Source organism: Lipotes vexillifer, unplaced genomic scaffold, assembly GCF_000442215.2.
Source record: "Lipotes vexillifer unplaced genomic scaffold, Lipotes_vexillifer_v1.1 scaffold140, whole genome shotgun sequence".
Lineage (NCBI taxonomy): Eukaryota > Metazoa > Chordata > Mammalia > Artiodactyla > Lipotidae > Lipotes > Lipotes vexillifer.
The window spans coordinates 374,612-393,423 of record NW_006774710.1 but is presented as its reverse complement, the minus strand read 5'-3'; the positions used below and the strand labels follow the sequence as shown (position 1 = coordinate 393,423).

Sequence of the window (18,812 nt, the reverse complement as noted above, 5' to 3'; positions counted from 1 at the left end):
AATAAAATTGGTACCTACTTATTCTTAAATAATTGAAGCATTACAAAACAGTATAAGAAAACAACCAACTAACCACCTGAAATTTTTCCACCCAGAAAAATATGTGTTAAAATTTGATAGAATGCTATTCTAGACATTTCTTCATGCATACATAGACATAGAAAGATAGATGGATGAATAGATACAGTTTCGTAAGAACAGGATCATAGTATAGTGTGCATCTTATTTTTAATTTTAAAACTAAAGTATGAAGTTTAATTTTACTTTAACAGAAGGAAAATAAAAACAAAAGAATTACGGGACTCCAAATAAAAATTTCTATGGTAAAAGATATAATGTGAGTTCCTAAAAGTTCTTCTGTAGTTAAATAATGATTGTTACTTAAATTCCTAGAGTTGAGACCTTTGCTTTTCTTTGACTGTCATATAACAGCATCACATGTAATATTTGGTGAATTCTAATATATATATATATATATATATATATATATATATATATAGAGAGAGAGAGAGAGAGAGAGAGAGAGAGAAAACATGGGTTCTTATCCTGAGATCCATGATAGACTTAAGAGAATCTGTGACTCCCCTGCCCAAAACTATATGAAAACTTGTAGGTATACAGTAGGAGCCTTCTAATTTGATATTATCAGGACCAGTAGTTAACAATTAATTGAAAATGTTAAAGTAAGAAGTTTTTTAAAAATCATAAATATGTATCTTAAATATTTTATTTCAATTTAAAACATGATGTGTGTTCATTTTTCTGTCTTTTGAAGTAGGACTTTTCTATGAGTATGAGTCTCCTAGTTAAAGGTCCATAACATCTTTCTTATAATTATCCATATCTGTAATATGTCTTCTAATGTTTGCAGTTTAGAGGTTTCTTTAAAATCTAATGAACGCCTTTTTTTGGCTGCGGGGGCCACACCCACGCAGCTCGCGGGATTTAGTTGCACTGACCAGGGATCTAACTTGCACCGCCTGCAGTGGAAGCAAGGAGTCTTAACCACTGAACTGCCAGGGAAGTCCCAAACCTCAAATCAACACTTAAAAACATTTTTTAAATAATATGAGTGCAGAATCCTGTTTAATTTTTTTTTTATTTCTCCTAGCCTTTTACAGTTATCTTGAGCACCTCTAATTTGACAGTAGGTTTCTTTTTTAGTAATTCACTTTTGAGTCTTTACAAAATACTTAATTTTTGGAAACAGAACAATTATCTTTACACTTATAATTCATCCTGTTATGTTACATTTAAACTGTTTAATTATAGTAAAGCTGATTAGAGATCTGGAAACAAATACAACTTATTCTTGATAAGCATACAAATCACTTGTGAAAGACAGTAGTTGCGTATATTGTAGAGTACCTACTAATGATGAATGTTCAGCATTCTATGGCCATCATTTATTATAACTTTTTTTAACATCTTTATTAGAGTATACCTACTTTACAATGGTGTGTCAGATTCTGCTCTACAACAAAGTCAATCAGTTACACATACACACATGTCCCCATATTTCTACCCTCTTGCATCTCCCTCCCTCCCACCCTCCCCATCCCATCCCTCCAGGTGGTCACAAAGCAACGAGCTGATCACCCTGTGCCATGTGGCTGCCTCCCTCTACCTATCTATTTTACGTTTGGTAGTGTATATATGTCCATGCCAATCTCTCACTTTGTCCGAGCTTACCATCCCCCTCCCCATATCCTCAAGTCCATTCTCAAGTAGGTCTGCATCTCTTTCCGATCTTGCCCCTAGGTTCTTCTGAACTTTTTTTTCCTTTCCTTTTTTAGATTCCATATATATGTGTTAGCACACGCTATTTGTTTTTCTCTTCTTGACTTACTTCACTCTGTATGGCAGTCTCTATGTCTATCCACCTCACAACAAATAACTCAGTTTCATTCCTTTTTATGGCTGAGTAATATTCCATGGTATATATGTGCCAAATCTTCTTTATCGATTCATCTGTTGATGGACACTTAGGTTGTCCTTGTCCTGGCTATTGTAAATAGAGCTGCAATGAACATTTTGGTACATGACTCTTTTTGAATTATGGTTTTCTCAGGATATACGCCCAGTAGTGGGATTGCTGGGTCGTATGGTAGTTCTAATTTTAGTTTTTCAAGGAACCTCCATACTGTTCTCCACAGTGCCTGTATCAATTTACATTCCCACCAACAGTGCAAGAGGGTTCCCTTTTCTCCACACCCTCTCCAGCATTTATTGTTTCTAGATTTTTTGATGATGGCCATTCTGACGGGTGTGAGATGATATCTTATTGTAGCTTTGATTTGCATTTATCTAATGATTAATGATGTTGAGCATTCTTTCATGTGTTTGTTGGCAATCTGTATATCTTCTTTGAAAAAATCTCTATTTAGGTCTCCTGCCCATTTTTGGATTGGGTTGTTTGTTTTCTTCCTGTTGAGCTGCATGAGTTGCTTGTATGTTTTGGAGATTAATCCTTTGTCAGTTGCTTCATTTGCAAATATTTTCTCCCATTCTGAGGGTTTTCTTTTTGTCTTGTTTATGGATTCCTTTGCTGTGCAAAAGCTTTTAAGTTTCATTAGGTCCCATTTGTTTATTTTTGGTTTTATTTCCATTTCTCTAGGAGGTAGGTCAAAAAGGATCTTCCTGAGATTTATGTCATAGAGTGTTCTGTGTACGTTTTCCTCTAAGAGTTTGATGGTACTTGGCCTTACAGATAGGTCTTTAATCCATTTTGAGTTTATTTTTCTGTATGGTGTTAGGGAGTATTCTAATTCCATTCTTTTACATGTAGCTGTCCAGTTTTCCCAGCACAACTTATTGAAGAGGCTGTCTTTTCTCCACTGTATATTCTTGCCTCCTTTACCAAAGATAAGGTGACCATATGTGTGTGCGTTTATCTCTGAGCTTTCTATCCTGTTCCATTGATCTATCTTTCTGTTTTTGTGCCAGGACCATACTGTCTTGATGACTGTAGCTTTGTAGTACAGTCTGAAGTCAGGGAGCCAGATTCCTCCAGCTCCATTTTTCTTTCTCAAGATTGCTTTGGCTATTCGGGGGCTTTTGTGTTTCCAGACAAATTGTGAAATTTTTTGTTCTCGTTCTGTGAAAAATGCCAGTGACTATTTGATAGGCATTGCATTGAATCTGTAGATTGCTTTCTGTAGAATAGTCATTTTCACAACATTGATTCATCCAATCCAACAACATAGCATATCTCTCCATCTATTTATATCATCTTTAACTTCTTTCATCAGAGTCTTATAATTTTCTGCATACAGGTCTTTTGTCTCCTTAGGTAGGTTTATTCCTAGATATTTTATTCCTTTTGTTGCCATGGTAAATGGGAGTGTTTTCTTAGTTTCACTTTCAGATTTTTCATCATTAGTGTATAGGAATGCAAGAGATTCCTATGCATTAATTTTGTATCCTGCTACTTTACCGAATTCATTGATTAGCTCTAGTAGTTTTCTGGTAGCATCTTTAGGATTCTCTATGTATACTATCGTGTCATCTGCAAACAGTGACAGCTTTACTTCTTCTTTTCCAATTTGGATTCCTTTTATTTCCTTTTCTTCTCTGATTGCTGTGGCTAAAACTTCCAAAACTATGTTGAATAAGAGTGGTGAGAGTGGGCAACCTTGTCTTTTCCTGATCTTACTGGAAATGGTTTCAGATTTTCACCATTGAGGACAATGTTGGCTGTGGGTTTGTCCTATATGACCTTCATTATGTTGAGGAAAGGTTCCTCTATGCCTACTTTCTGGAGGGTTTTTTTATCATAAATGGGTGTTGAATTCTGTCGAAACCTTTTCTGCACCTATTGAAATGATCCTATGGTTTTTCTCCTTCAATTTATTAATATTGTGTATCACATTGATTTGCGTATACTGATGAATCCTTGCATTCCTTGGATAAACCCCTCTTGATCATGGTGTATGATCCTTTCAATGTGCTGTTGGATTCTGTTTACTAGTATTTTGTTGAGGATGTTTGCATCTATGTTCACCTGTGATATTGGCCTGCAGTTTTCTTTCTTTGTGACATCTTTGTCTGGTTTTGGTACCAGAACCTCGTAGGTTGGCCTCGTAGAAAGAGTTTGGGAGTGTTCCTCCCTCTGCTATATTTTGGAAGAGTTTGAGAAGGATGGGTGTTAGCTCTCCTCTAAATGTTTCATAGAATTCGCCTGTGAAGCTATCTGGTCCTGGGCTTTTGTTTGTTGGAAGATTTTTAATCACAGTTTCAATTTCAGTGCTTGTGATTGGTCTGTTCATATTTTCTATTTCTTCCTGGTTCATTCTCAGAAGGTTTTGCATTTCTAAGAATTTGTCCATTTCTTGCAGATTGTCCATTTTATTGGCATACAGTTGCTTGTAGTAGTCTCTCATGATCCTTTGTATTTCTGCAGTGTCAGTTGTTACTTCTCCCTTTTCACTTCTAATTCAATTGATGTGAGTCTTCTCCCTTTTTTTCTTGATGAGACTGCTAATGGTTTGTCAATTTTGTTTATCTTCTCAAAGAACCAGCTTTTAGTTTTATTGATATTTGCTATAATTTCCTTCATTTCTTTTTCATTTATTTCTGGTCTGTATTTATGATTTCTTTCCTTCTGCTAACTTTGGTTTTTTTCTGTTCTTTCTCTAATTCCTTTAGGTGTAAATTTAGGCTGTTTATTTGAGATATTTCTTGTTTTTTAAGGCGGGCTTGTATAGCTATAAACTTCCCTCTTAGAACTGCTTTTGCTGCATACCATAGGTTTTGGGTCATTGTGTTTTCATTGTCATTTGTTTCTAGGTATTTTTTGATTTCCTCTTTGATTTCTTCATTGATCTCTTCGTTATTAAGTAGTGTGTTGTTTAGCCTCCATGTGTTTGTATTTTTTACAGATTTTTTCCTGTAATTGATGTGTATTCTCATAGCATTGTGGTCAGAAAAGATACTTGATACGATTTCAAATTTCTTAAATTTACCAAGACTTGATTTGTGACCAAATATATGATCTATCCTGGAGAGTGTTCCATGAGCACTTGAGAAGAATGTGTATTCTGTTGCTTTTGGATGGAATGTCCTATAAGTATAAATTAAGTCCATCATGTTTAATGTATCATTAAAGCTTGTGTTTCCTTTTTAATTTCATTTTGGATGATCTGTCCATTGGTGAAAGTGGGTATTAAAGTCACTTACTATGACTGTGTTACTGTCGATTTCCCCTTTTATGGCTGTTAGTATTTGCCTTATGTATTGAGGTGCTCCTGTCTTGGGTGCATAAGTATTTACAATTGTTACATCTTCTTCTTGGATTGATCCCTTGATCATTATGTAGTGTCCATCATTGTCTCTTGTAATAGTCTTTGTTTTAATGTGTCTGTGAGAATTGCTGCTCCAGCTTTCTTTTGATTTCCATTTGCATGGAATATCTTTTTCCATCCCCTCACTTTCAATCTGTATGTTTCCCTAGGTCTGAAATGGGTCTCTTGTAGACAGCATATATATGGGTCTTGTTTTTGTATCCATTCAGCCAGTCTGTGTCTTTTGGTTGGAGCATTTAATCAATTTACATTTAACGTAATTATTGATATGCATGTTACTATTACCATTTTCTTAATTGTTTAGGCTTTATTATTGTAGGTCTTTTCCTTGTATTGTGTTTCCTGCCTAGAGAAGTTCCTTTAGCATTTGTTGTAAAGCTGGTTTGGTGGTGAATTCTCTTAGCTTTTGCCTATCTTTACAGCTTTTAATTTCTCCATCAAATCTGAATGAGATCCTTGCTGGGTAGAGTAATCTTGTTTGTAGGTTTTTCTCCTTCATCACTTTAAATATATCCTGCCACTCCCTTCTGGGTTGCAGAGTTTCTGCTGAAAGATCAGCTGTTAACCTTATGGGGATACTCTTATCTGTTATTTTTTGTTCATACCTTGCTGCTTTTAATATTTGTTCTTTGTATTTAATTTTTGATAGTTTGAGTAATATGTGTCTTCGTGTGTTTCTACTTGGGTTTATCCTGTATGGGACTCTCTGTGCTTCCTGGACTTGATTAACTATTTCCTTTCCCATATTAGGGAAGTTTTCATCTAAAATCTCTTTAGGTATTTTCTCAGTCCCTTTCTTTTTTTCTTCTTCTTCTGAGACCCCTATAATTCAAATGTTTGTGCGTTTAATGTTTTCCTAGAGGTCTCTGAGACTGTCTTCAGTTGTTTTCATTCTTTTTTCTTTATTCTGCTCTACAGTAGTTATTTCCACTATTTTATCTTCCAGGTCACTTATCCATTCTTCCACCTCAGTTATTCTACTATTGATCCCTTCTAGAGAATTTTTAATTTCATTTATTGTGTTGTTCATCACTGTTTGCTCTTTAGTTCTTGTAGGTCCTTGTTAAACTTTTCTTATATTTTCTCTATTCTATATCCAAGGTTTTGGATCATCTTTACTAACATTATTCTGAATTCTTTTTCAGGTAGACTGCCTATTTCCTCTTCATTTGTTTGCTCTGGTGGGTTTTTGTCTTGCTCCTTCATCTGCTGTGTGTTTCTCTGTCTTCTCATTTTGATTAACATTCTATGTTTGTGGTCTCCTTTTTGCAGGCTGCAAGTTCGTACTTCCTGTTGTTTTTGGTGTCTGTCCCCAGTGGGTAAGTTTGGTTCAGTGGGTTGTGTAGGTTTCCTGGTGGAGGGGACTAGTAATTGTGTTCTGGTTGATGAGGCTGGATCATGTCTTTCTGGTGTGCAGGTCCACATCTGGTCGTGTGTTTTGGGTTGTCTGTGGCTTTTTTTATGATTTTAGGCAGCCTCTCTGCTAATGGATGGGTTTATGTTCCTGTCTTGCTAGTCGTTTGGCATAGGGTATCCTGCACTGTAGCTTGCTGGTTGTTGAGTGGAGCTGGGTCTTGCCATTGATATGGAGGTCTCTGGGAGATTTTCGCTATTTGATATTACGTAGAGCTGGGAGGTGTCTTGTGGACCAGTGTCCTGCGCTTGGCTCTCCCACCTCAGTGGCACAGCCCTGACGCCTGGTTGGAGCACCAAGAGCCTGTCCTACATACGGCTCAGAATAAAAGGAAGAAAAAATAGAAAGAAAGAGAGAAAGAAGAAGATAAATTAAGATAAAGTAAAATAAAGTTATTAAAATTAAAAGTAAAAACTAATTAACAAAAACAAATTTTTCAAAGTAAAAAAGAAAAAGAAAACAGAATCCTAGGACAAATGATAAAAGCAAAACTTTACAGGCAAAATCACCCACAGAATCATATACATACACACTCACAAAAAGAGAAAAAGGGAAAATATATATATATCATTGCTCCCAAAGTCCACCTCCTCAATTTGGGATGATTCATTGTCTATTCAGGTATTCCACAGATGCAGGGTACATCAAGTTGATTGTGGAGATTTAATCCGCTGCTTCTGAGGCTGCTGGGAGAGATTTCCCTTTCTCTTCTTTGTTCCCACAGCTCCCAGGGTTCAGCTTTGGAATTGGACCTGCCCCTCCATGTAGGTCACCTGTGGGCATCTGTTCTTCGCTCAGACAAGACGGGGTTAAAGGAGCAGCTGATTCGGGGGCTCTGGCTCACTCAGGCCTGGGGGAGGCAGGGGTATGGATGCCTGGTGAGCCTGCGGCAGCAGAGGCCAGCATAACATTGCACCAGCCTTAGGCTCGCTGTGTGTTCTCCCGGGGAAGTTGTCCCTGAATCACGGGACCCTGGCAGTGGGCGGCTGCACAGCCTCCCGGGAGGAGAGGTGTGGAGAGTGACCTGTGCTTGCACACAGGCTTCTTGGTGGTGGCAGCAGCAGATATAGCGTCTCATGCCCTTCTCTCGGGTCTGCGCTGATAGCTGCAGCTCGTGCCCGTCTCTGGAGCTCCTTTGAGCAGCGCTCTTAATACCCTCTCCTCACACACCGGAAAACAAAGTGGCAAGAAAAGGGATCTTGCCTCTTCGGCAGCTCCAGACTTTTTTCCGGACTCCCTCCCAGCTAGCTGTGGCTCACTAGCCCCCTTCAGGCTGTGTTCATGCAGCCAACCCCAGTCCTCTCCCTGGGATCCGACCTTTGAAGCCCGAAACTCAGCTCCCAGCACCTGCCCACTCCAGCGGGTGAGCAGACAAGCCTCTCTGGCTGGTGAGTGCTGGTCAGCACCAATCCTCTTTGCAGGAATCTCTCCACTTTGCCCTCTGCATCCCTGTTGCTGCGCTCTCCTCCATGGCTCCGAAGCTACCCCCCTCCCCCACCCACAGTCTCCGCCCACGAAGGGACTTCTAGTGTGTGGAAACCTTTCCTCCTTCATGGCTCCCTCCAACTGGTGCAGGTCCCGTCCCTATTCTTTGTGTCTGTTTTTTCTTTTTTACCCTACCCAGGTGCGTGGGGAGTTTCTTGTCTTTTGGGAGGTCTGAGGTCTTCTGCCAGCGTTCCGTAGGTGTTCTGTAGGAGTCGTTCCACATTTAGATGTATTTCTGATGTATTTGTAGAGAGGAAGGTGATCTCTGCATCTTACTTTTCTGCCATCTTGAAGCTCCTCCTGTTATACATTTTTAAAACAACTTTAGTTAATCAGACAAGTCTCTTAAAACAATGTAAGGTATATGTGTATTTTTCAGAAGGAAATGGCTCATACATTTCCAGAGATTGTCCAAGATTGTCTATGATGTAAAAAAGGTTACAAAATGATAGTCCAGAAAATTCTTTGAAAAATAAAAGTCACACTCCAGTTATTCACTATTTTGGAAATACACTTCAAAATGGAATTACTCTTCACTTTTTATATTTTTTTCCTCACAAGATTTTCATTATTAACTTATGTAAAGAGTAACAAAAAATCTGTATTTGAAAACTATAAAATATGTAGGAATAAACTTATCAAATAATGTTTTTTAAACATATATTTCAAAAACTGTTAAACTTTACTGAACAGCATTTTTTTTAATTCAGTAGGTTTAGTGATATGTCTTGTTTTCTGGATGAAAGGACTCAATATTGGAATATGGCAGATGTTCTCAAATTTATATATTTAATTCAGTTCTTACAAAATTCCTGGATTTGGAGGAAATGTGACATTCATTCAACCAGAGTTTGTTGTCCATGTACCATGTATTGGGATCAATACTAAGCTATAGCATACATAATAAAAATACCAAGAGAACAAAAGAAAATGTCCAAAAACAAATTTGTAGAGTATGTCTTCGTATACGTGGTGGAGGGAGGGGGAGGGTATGATAGAAGTGGCATTTCAGATCAGTGTGTAAAGAAAAGGTGGACAGAAGCAGAGGAAGATGGCGGAAGAGTAAGACATGGAGATCACCTTACTCCCCACAGATACATCAGAAATACATCTGAACATGGAACTGCTCATATAGAACACACACTGAACACTGGCAGAAGACCTCAGACCTCCCAAAAGGCAAGAAACTCCCCATGTACCTGGGTAGGGCAAAAGAAAAAAGAAATAACAGAGACGAAAGAATAGGGACAGAACCAGCACCAGTGGGAGGGAGCTGTGAAGGAGGAAAGGTTTCCACATACTAGGAAGCCCCTTCACATGCAGAGACTGCGGGTGGCAGAGGGGGAAGCTTCGGAGCCGTGAAAGAGCACAGAAACGGGTGCAGAGGGCAAAGAGGACAGACTCCCACACAGAGGATCAGTGCTAACCAGCACTCACCAGCCCGAGAGGCTTGTCTGCTCACCCGCTGGGGCGGGCGGGGGCTGCGAGCTGAGGCTCGGGCTTCGTTCGGATCGCAGGGAGAGGACAGGGGTTGGCTGCGTGAACACAGACTGAAGGGCTCTAGTGCGCCACAGCTAGCCGGGAGGGAGTCCTGGAAAAAGTCTGTACTGCCAAAGAGGCAAGAGACTTTTTCCTCCCTCTTTGTTTCATGGTGTGCGAAGCGAGGGGATTAAGAGCGCTGCTTAAAGGAGCTCCAGAGATGGGCGCAAGCCGCGGCTATCGGCACAGACCCCAGAGACGGGCCTGGGATGCTAAGGCTGCTGCTGCAGCCTGTGTGCAAGAACAGGTCACTATCCACACCTCCCATCCCAGGAGCCTGTGCAGCCCGCCGCTGCCAGGGTCCCATGATCCAGGGACAACTTCCCAGGCAGAAAACACGGCTCACATCAGACTGGTGCAATGACACACTGGCCTCTGCCGCCACAGGCTCGCCCTGCACACTGTACCCCTCCCTGCCCCCTGACCTGAGTGAGCCAGAGCCGCCAAATCAGCTGCTCCTTTAACCCCATCCTGTCTGAGCAAAGAACAGACGTCAGGTGACCTACATGCAAAGGCAGGGCCAAATCTAAACCTGGACCCCGGAAGCTATGCAAACAAAGAAGAGAAAAGGAAATTTCTCCCAGCAGCCTCAGAAGTAGTGGATTAAAGCTCCACAATCAACCTCATGTACCCAGCATCTGTGGAATACCTGAATGGACAATGAATCATCCCAAATTGAGGAGGTGGACTTTGGGAGCAAAATATATTTTTCCCCTTTTCCTCTTTTTGTGAGTGTATGTGTGTATGCTTCCATGAGAGATTTTTTCTGTATATCTTTGATTTCCCCGTTTGTCCTAGGGTTCTGTCCGTCCATTCTTTTTTCTTTTTTACTTTAAAAATTTTTTTTCTTAATAATTATTTCTTATTTTAATAACTTTATTTTATTTTATCTTACTTTTATTTTATCCTCTTTCTTTTTTTCTATTTTATTTCCCTTTTATTCTGAGCCATGTGTATGAAAGGCTCTTGGTGTCCCAGCCAAGAGTCAGTGCTGTGCCTCTGAGGTGGGAGAGACAACTTCAGGACAGTTGTCCACCAGAGACCTCCCAGCTCCACGTAATATCAAACGGCAAAAATCTCCCAGAGATCTCCATCTCAACACCAAGACCCAGCATCATTCAATGACCAGCAAGCTACAGTGCTGCCCACCATATGCCAAACAACTGCCCCATCCATTAGCGGAGAGGCTGCCTAAAATTATAGTAAGGCCACAGAGACCCCAAAACACAACACCAGACATGGACCTGCCCACCAGAAAGACAAGATCCAGCCTCATCCAGCAGAACACAGGCACTAGTCCCCTCCACCAAGAGGCCTACACAACCCACTGAACCAACCTTAGCCACTGGGGACAGACACCAAAAACAACGGGAACTATGAACCTGCAGCCTGTGAAAAGGAGACCCCAAACACAGTAAGATAAGTAAAATGAGAAGATAGAAAACACACAGCAGATGAAGGAGCAAGGTAAAAACCCAACAAACCTAACAAATGAAGGGGAAATAGGCAGTCAACCTGAAAAAGAATTCAGAAAAATTATAGTAAAGATGATCCAAAATCTTTGATATAGAATAGAGAAAGTACAAGAAACTTTTAACAAGGACCTAGAAGAACTAAAGAGGAAACAAGCAATGATGAACAACACAATAAGTGAAATTAAAAATACTCTAGAAGGGATCAATAGCAGAATAACTGCGGCAGAAGAACGGATAAGTGACCTGGAAGGCAAAATAGTGGAAATAACTACTGCAGAGCAGAATAAAGAAAGAAAAGAGGGCTTCCCTGGTGGCGCAGTGCTTGAGAGTCCGCCTGCCGATGCAGGAGACGCGGGTTCGTGCCCCGTTTCGGGAGGATCCCACATGCCGTGGAACGGCTGGGCCCGTGAGCCATGGCCGCTGAGACTGCGCGTCCAGAGCCTGTGCTCCGCAAATGGGAGAGGCCACAACAGTGAGAGGCCCGCATAACGCAAGAAAAAAAAAAAAAGGAAAAAAAAAGAAAAGAACTGAGGACAGTCTCAGAGACCTCTGGGAGAACATTAAATGAACCAACATTCGAATTATAGGGGTCCCAGAAAAAGAAGAGAAAAGGAAAGGGACTGAGAAAATATTTGAAGAGATTATAGTTGAAAACTTCCCTAATATGGGAAAGGAAATATTTAATCAAGTCCAGGAAGCATAGAGAGTCCCATACAGGATAAATCCAAGGAGAAACACACCAAGACACATATTAATCAAACTGTCAAAAATTGAATACAAACAAAACATATTAAAAGCAGCAAGGGAAAAAACAACAAATAGCACACAAGGGAATCTCTGCAAGGTTAACAGCTGATCTTTCAGCAGACACTCTGCAAGCCACAAGGGAGTGGCAGGACATATTTAAAGTGATGAAGGAGAAAAACCTGCAACCAAGATTACCAACAAAGATCTCATTCAGATTTGATGGAGAAATTAAAACCTTTACAGACAAGCAAAAGCTGAGATATTTCAGCACCATCAAACCAGCTTTACAACAAATGCTAAAGGAACTTCTCTAGGCAAGAAGCACAAGACAAGGAAAAGACCTACAATAACAAACCCAAAACAATTAAGAAAATGGGTGTAGGAACATACATATCGATAATTACCTTAAATGTAAATGGATTCAATGCTCCCACCAAAAGACAAAGACTGGCTGAATGGATACAAAAACAAGACCTGCATATATGCTGTCTACAAGAAACCCAATTCAGACACAGGGACACATACAAAATGAAAGTGAAGGGATGGAAAAAGATATTCCATGCAAATGGAAATCAAAAGAAAGCTGGAGTAGCAATTCTCATATCAGACAAAATAGACTTTAAAATAAATACTATTACAAGAGACAAAGGACACTACATAATGATCAAAGGATCGATCCAAGAAGAAAATATAACAATTGTAAATATTTATGCACCACACATAGGAGCACCTCAATACATAAGGCAAATACTAACAGCCATAAAAGGGGAAATTGACAGTAACACATCCATAGTAGGGGACTTTAACACCCCACTTTTACCAATGGACAGATCATCCAAAATGAAAAAGGAAACACAAGCTTTAAATGATACATTAAACAAGATGGGCTTAATTGATATTTATAGGACATTCCATCCAAAAAAACAGAATACACAATTTTCTCAAGTGCTCATGGAACATTCTCCAGGATAGATCATATCTTGGGTCACAGATCAAGCGTTGGTAAATTTAAGAATATTGAAATCATATCAAGTAACTCTTCTGACCACAATGCTATGAGACTAGATATCAATTATAGGAAAAGATCTGTAAAAAATACAAATGAATTGAGGCTAAACAGTACACTACTTAATAACGAAGTGATCACTGAAGAAATCAAAGAGGAAATTAAAAAGTACCTGGAAACAAATGACAATGGAGACACAATGACCCAAAACTTATGGGATACAGCAAAAACAGTTCTAAGAGGGAAGTTTGTAGCAACACAATGCTACCTTAAGAAACAGGAAACATCTCAAATAAACAACCTAACCTTGCACTTAAGGCAATTAGAGAAAAAAGAACAAACAAAACCTAAAGTTAGCAGAAGGAAAGAAATCATAAACATCAGATCAGAAATAAATGAAAAAGAAATGAAGGAAACGATAGCAAATATCAATAAAACTAAAAGCTGGTTCTTTTACAAGATAAACAGAATTGATAAACCATTAGCCAGACTCATCAAGAAAAAAAGGGAGAAGAGTCAGATCAATAGAATTAGAAATTAAAAAGGAGAAGTAACAACTGACACTGCAGAAATAGAAAGGATCATGAGAGATTACTACAAGCAACTCTATGCCAGTAAAATGGAAACCTGGAAGAAATGGACAAATTCTTAGAAATGCACAACGTACTGAGACTGAACAAGGAAGAAATAGAAAATATGAGCAGACCAATCACAAACAATGAAATTGAAACTGTGATTTAAAGTCTTCCAACAAACAAAAGCACAGGCGCAGAAAGCTTCAAAGGCGAATTTTGTCAAACATTTAGAGAGCAGTTAACACCTATCCTTCTCAAACTCTTCCAAAATATAGCAGAGGGAGGAACACTCCCAAACTCATTCTACGAGGCCACCATTACCCTGATTCCAAAACCAGACAAGGATGTCACAAAGAAAGAAAACTACAGGCCAATATCACTGATGAACACAGATGCCAAAATCCTCAACAAAATGCTAGCAAACAGAATCCAACAGCACATTAAAAGGATCATACACTATGATCAAGTGGGGTTTATCCCAGGAATGCAAGGATTCTTCAATATACGCAAATCAATCAATGTGATACACCATATTAACTAATGAAGGAGAAAAAACATATGATCATCTCAATAGATCCAGAGACAGCTTTCGACAAAATTTAACACCCATTTATGGTAAAAGCCCTGAAGAAAGTAGGTATAGAGGGAACTTTCCTCAACATAATAAAGGCCATATATGGCAAACCCACATCCAACATCATCCTCAATGGTGAAAAACTGAAAGCATTTCCACTAAGATCAGGAACAAGACAAGGTTTCCCACCCTCACCACTATTATTCAACAGAGTTTTGGAAGTTTTAGCCACAGCAATCAGAGAAGCAAAAGAAATAAAGGAATCCAAATGGAAAACAAGTAGTAAAGCTGTCACTGTTTGAAGATGATGTGATACTATACATTGAGAATCCTAAAGATGCTACCAGAAAGCTACTAGAGCTAATTAATGAATTTGGTAAAGTAGCAGGATACAAAATTAATGCACAGAAATCTCTGGCATTCCTATACACTAATGATGAAAAATCTGGAAGTGAAATTAAGAAAACACTCCCATTTACTATTGCAACAAAAAGAGTAAAATATCTGGGAATAAACCTACCTACGGAGACAAAAGATCTGTATGCAGAAAATTATAAGACACTGATGAAAGAAAATAAAGGTGATACAAACAGATGGAGAGATATACCACGTTCTTGGATTGGAAGAATCAACATTGTGAAAATGACTCTACTACCTAAAGCAATCTACAGATTCAGTGCAATCCCTATCAAACTACCACTGGCATTTTTCACAGGACTAGAACAAAAAATTTCACAATTTGTATGGAAACACAAAGGACCCTGAATAGCCAAAGCAATCTTGAGAACAAAAAACAGAGCTGGAAGAATCAGGCTACCAGAATTTAGACTATACTACAAAGCTACTCTAATCAAGACAGTATGGTACTGGCCAGAAACTGAAAGATTAATGGAACAGGATAGAAAGCCCAGAGATAAACCCACGCACATATGGTCACCTTATCTTTGATAAAGGCGGCAGGAATGTATAGTGGAGAAAGGAGAGCCTCTTTAATAAGTGGTGCTGAGAAAACTGGACAGGTACGTGTAAAAGCATGAAATTAGGGCTTCCCTGGTGGCACAGTGATTGAGCGTGCGCCTGCCGATCCAGGGGACACGGGTTTGTGCCCGAGTCCGGGAAGATCCCACATGCCGCGGAGCTGCTGGGTCCGTGAGTCATGGCTGCTGAGCCTGCGTTTCCGGACCCTGTGCTTCACAGCTGGAGAGGCCACAACAGTGAGCGGCCTCAGTACCGCAAAAAAAAAAAAAAAGTATGAAATTAGAACATTCCCTAACACCATACACAAAAATAAACTCAAAATGGGTTAAAGACCTAAATATAAGGCCAGGCACTATCAAACTCTTATAGGAAAACATATGCAGAACACTCTATGACATAAATCACAGCAAGATCCTTTTTGACCCATCTCCTAGAGAAATGGAAATAAAAACAAAAATAAATGTGAACTAATGAAACTTATCAGCTTTTGCATAGCAAAGGAAACCATAACCAAGACCGAAAGACAGCCCGCAGAATGGGAGAAAATATTTGCAAATGAAGCAACTGACCAAGGATCAATCTCCAAAATTTACAAGCAGCTCATGCAGCTCAATAACAAAAAAACAAGCAACCCAGTCCAGAAATGGGCAGAAGACCTAAATAGACATTTCTCCAAAGAAGATATACAGATTGCCAACAAGCACATGAAGGAATGCTCAACATCATTAACCATTAGAGAAATGCAACTCAAAACTACAGTGATCTGTCTTTTCACACTGGCCATCATCAAAAAATCTAGAAACAATAAATGCTGGAGAGGGTGTGGAGAAAAGGGAACCCTCTTTCACTGTTGGTGGGAGTGTAAATTGATACAGGCGCTATGGAGAACAGTATGCAGGTTCCTTAAAAAACTAAAAATTGAACTACCATACAACCCAGCAGTCCCACTATTGGGCATATACCCTGAGAAAACCATAATTCAAAAAGAGTCATGTACCAAAATATTCATTGCAGCTCTATTTACAATAGCCAGGACATGGAAGCAATCTAAGTGTCCATCAACAGTAATGGATAAAGAAGGTGTGGCACATGTTTACAGTGGAGTATTAGCCATAAAAAGGAACGAAACTGGGTTATTTGTAGTGACGTGGATGGACCTAGAGACTGTCATACAGAGTGAAGTAAGTCAGAAAGAGAAACACAAATACGGTATGCTAACATATATATATGGAATCTAAGGGGAAAAAATAGGTGATGAAGTACCTAGGGGTAAGATGGGAATAAGGACACAGACTTACTAGAGAATGGACTTGAAGATGTGGGGAGGGTGAAAGGTAAGCTGTGACGAAGTGTGAGAATGGCATGGACATATATACAGTATGAAACGTAAAATAGCTAGCTAGTGGGAAGCAGCTGCATAGCACAGGTGGATCAGCTCGGTGGTTTATGGCCACCAGTGGGGTGGGATAAGGAGGGTGGGAGGGAGGGAGATACAAGAGGGAAGAGATATGGAAACATGTTTATGTATAGCTGATTCACTTTGTTATAAAGCAGAAACTAACACACCACTGTAAAGCAATTATACTCCAATAAAGATGTTAAAAAGAAAAGATAGTAAACTGGGAATCAGAAAAAAAAAAAGAAAGAAAGAAAAGATGGACTCTTCAAGAAATGTGTTGGAATAATTGGTTTTTTGGAAAAATACTTAGACCTTTACTAAATATCATGCAAAAATAAATTGCAGGTGGAATAAAAATCTAAGGATAAAATATAATGCTATTAAATGTTAGAAGAGAAAAGAGGAATTTTTGTGTAATCTTGAGATAGGAAAGGCTTTCTTAAGCAAAACACAATCCAGAAGCCATTGAAGAAGAAAAATGAATATATTTTACTACATCAAAGTGATACATTTCTGTTGACTACAGTATACCGTATACAAAATTAATGGATAAATGAAAAACTGGAAGACCTATTTGTAACATATTAACAAAGGATTAAATAATATCCTTCCATATATTAAACACTGCTATAAATCAATAGGAAAAGGTTGAATGCCCTCTAAGAAAATTAAGTATATGAATAAGCATTCCACAAAATAAGAAACATAAATGGCCTAATATATGAAAGATGCTTAACTTCATCAGCAGTCAAATAAATTAAAATTTAAATAATCATTTAGATACTGTTGTTTAGCCTTTCCATTTGACAAAGATTTAAAACAATCATAACACTTCTGCTGGTAAATGGGGTTGGAAAACATATATACTCTTGGTGGGAGTGTAAATTGCTACAGTATAGCACTGACTTTCTAGAGGCAGTGTGGCAATATTATCAAAAATTAAAATGTATATAATCTTTAATCCAGATATTTCACATCTAGAAATTTTTCCAAGGAAATACCACAACAGTATATGGTCCCAGTTATTTGTGTAAGGGTGCTAATTACAGCAAGCTTATAATTGCCAGGATAAAAAGGGAAGTATTCCGTATGCCCATCAACAAGGGATTTGTTAAACAAATCATAATGCCCATATGCCCATCAATAGGGGATTCGTTAAACGAATTGTGATGTATCCATATAGAATACTAGCTGTGTGGCTGTTAGAAGCAGATTTACTGGCATATAAACTGATATGGAAACATCTCTGTGACATATTGTTAAGCTTTTGAAAAATCATACCTCAATATATATCACGTGATTCCATTTGTGTTTAAAAAGGAAAAAAAGTGTATGTGTGGGCCGTTTATTTTAAATGTTAATTTAAAACATAATTGAGATTGTAGTTGGTAATCTATTCTTTCTTCTCTTTTTTGCAATTCATTGGTTCATCATGGATTTCTATCCATGTCAGTGCATATAGATCTACGTCATCCCTTTGGTAGATGTATAAGTATCAACATTCTGTTTGTTTTAAAATGCTATGTGTGTGCATATATAATGAACATAAAAGAGTAAAAATTCAAGAAGAATATCCATACAGTTGTTAACAATGGTTACACTGAGAGGAGGAAGAGGGCTTTCATTACTAGTGGATTGACTGATTTTTCTTAAGTATAGATATATACTTAGCAAAAATAATAAAAATATTTCTATTTAAGGAAGAAAAACATAGTTTTTAAAAATTTATGTTTATAGAAAGTGTAAAACTAGAAAGCGCCTCAAAACCTCTTTAAAGTTTGAGAAATCAATAGCTATTAACATTACTTTAACGATAAGAAAAAAAAGGGTGGGAAAAGAATAGAAAGGAGGAATCAGAAAGAGATTTTTTCCAAAGGAAAAGAGATATGAATGAACATAATAGCAGCTTCAGGAATTCAGTCAGCATCCTAGTCTCTGCTTTAGTGTTCGTAGTTCATTGTTTATTTCACGTTTCTACCAAAAAGTATTCTCTAGAGAAATACATTAATTATTTTTCTTTGTGATTGGAGAAAGCAATAAAAATTTAAGCAAAAGCATTAACTTTTTAGCGTCTTAAAATCTTTTTCTCGTCAGCTGTTTGTTATCTCAAACTGTCTTTCCCAAACTCCTGTTAAACAGTTTTAAATTCACGTTACAGTGTGAATGCAAACTATACATTTTTAAGACTTTATTATTTTTTTATTTATTTATTTTTATTATTTTTTTCGAGTACTTTTAGATTCACGACAAAATTAAGGAGGAAGTACAGAGATTTCTGGTACACCCCCTGCACCCACACATGCATAGCCTCCTCCGT

The 18,812-nt window shown here is 38.3% G+C and overlaps 1 protein-coding gene across 1 annotated transcript in view; it reads left to right on the top strand.

Annotated features, from left to right (window-relative positions):
* APOOL (apolipoprotein O like) overlaps positions 1-18,812 on the top strand; it is a 110,753-nt gene that overhangs the window by 78,265 nt on the left and 13,676 nt on the right. The window lies entirely within an intron of this gene.